Here is a 2,236-nt window from a genome sequence, read left to right on the forward strand (position 1 = left end):
ATGAAGAGAAAACCCAGGAGGACCAAAGAGAGATTCTCATTTATGCAAGCCTTACTGAGGACCTACTATGCACCAGAATTATACCACCGAGATACACAAAGCTCCTGCTTGAAATGACTATAGAAAAAATTGCCTGCTACTCCAGGGAAACACTGACCACATAAGCTAAAAAACGTTCAGGAAGAAAAGAACCAGAGGTAGAATCGTGGACAGGACCAGGAAGGAAAGTCTGGATGGGAAACTCTATGAGCAATGATATAAGGGTCGGGATAACAGAAGATAGAGAAAAACAAATTCTCCACATAGTAAGTGATCAACAATGCGTCCACATAACAGTGATGCCCAGAGCATTAGAAAGTGGGAAGTAGGGGCACCTCGGTGGCTCAGTCAGTTAAGCATCCGACTCTGGATTTTGGCTCAGGTCATGATCTTGTGGTTGGTGGGATCGAGCTCCCTGTCAGGCTCTGAACTCAAGTGTGGAGCCTGCTTGGGATCCTCTCCCTTCAGCACTCTCTGCTTCCTGCCCCTCCCCCACTTGCACACACACATGCACACACGTGTGCACTCACTCTCTCCCTCCAATAAACTTAAAAAAAAAAGTAGGAAGTAGTGGGGAGTACTGTTATATGAAAGGAGCTAGATTAAGGTGGGCATTGGATCAGGTAGCAAGGTTTGATCAGTGCAGAAGGCAGACTCGGTCTGCAGGGAAATCTATACGTTATAGAAATATCTGGAGTATTAAAAAAAAAATACTGCTACCTCTGAAAGGAGAGAGGAGGAAAAACATGGATAAGTTATACAAAATTAATTAATTTGTGAGCAAGAATTGCGTGTTTCCTGAGCCCTTACATGGTGCCAGGAATTAGGCAGGGAAAGATGACTAAGATATAGTCCTTCTCTGGCCAAATAATGACACATGTGGGTAATGGGACAGCATGAAGCTATTAAAAAGAATGTGGTAGTTCTTAAAGGAACTGTATATAACAATCTCCAAGTTTGCGTGCTAAGTGAAAAAAGCAAGGAGCAGAATAAGCATGTACAGTGTGCTGTTTCTAAAGAAGAGGGGGAGACTTACATGTTTATATTTACACAGACAAGCTCTGGGTGGATATGCAAAACACTGGTCACAGAAGGTGTCTCTTGGGAGAATTAAGGGACTGGGAAAGAGTGAAAAAAGACTTTTTACTATAGACACTCTTTGATTTTCTTGTATTTTATTTTAAAAAAAAAATTTTTTTCAACGTTTATTTATTTATTTTTGGGACAGAGAGAGACAGAGCATGAACGGGGGTGGGGCAGAGAGAGAGGGAGACACAGAATCGGAAACAGGCTCCAGGCTCCGAGCCATCAGCCCAGAGCCTGACGCAGGGCTCAAACTCACGGACCGCGAGAACATGACCTGGCTGAAGTCGGACACTTAACCGACTGCGCCACCCAGGCGCCCCAATCTTCTTGTATTTTATATCAGGTACACATATTGCCTATTCAAAAATAGTTTTTAGAAATTTAAAAATAAAACTCCGTTCTTTTTCAAAAGAGCTCACCATTTCAGGTCATGGATCCCGTATCCTAATGTTAGCTGTTTCAGTCAACATGTAAACTTAACCTCTACAGGGGTACCTTTCCTGCATCTAGATTCACCAGAATATATAGTGATATAGTAGTTGATGAATTTCTCCTCCTTGCCTGCCCTCAGCAGCAACAGAAACAATAAAAATGAGAAAATGAGATCTTCTGGTCCATGTAACCTTTTTGTCCACCTGAATTGCCTACTTTCTGCCTTCCACAGTATAGGATACCCACATCTTAAGTTTATTATTTTTTTTAAAGTAATCTCTATGCTCAACGTGGGTCTGGAACTCACTAGACATCTAGAGTAGCAGCCTCCATCAACTGAGCCAGCCAGGCGCCCTATTTTTAAAAATCTGATTTGATTTGATTTTTTTTATATATAACCATATTTTTTAATGCACCAGCCTCCTACGGGACAGCAACATTTTCTTAAGCTAGGGAAGATGAAGGAAGTTTTTAAAAAGAGGGGGTTAAAAAAGCTCAGAGTTTGGCCGAACGGGCTCTTCGAGGCTCCTACTTGAAGTGCGCATTTCCTCTCCGCTTTCAAGAGATGTCCTTCGACCAGAAGGGCGTTTTTGTCTCCAGTCCACACAGACCCAAACTTTTTCTCTCGTCACGTGCCTGGCCCGGGCCAGTGGGCTGCTTCCTAACTCGATCACCGAAG

The sequence above is a fragment of the Prionailurus viverrinus genome, chromosome A1, assembly GCF_022837055.1.
Source record: "Prionailurus viverrinus isolate Anna chromosome A1, UM_Priviv_1.0, whole genome shotgun sequence".
Classification (NCBI taxonomy): Eukaryota; Metazoa; Chordata; class Mammalia; order Carnivora; family Felidae; genus Prionailurus; species Prionailurus viverrinus.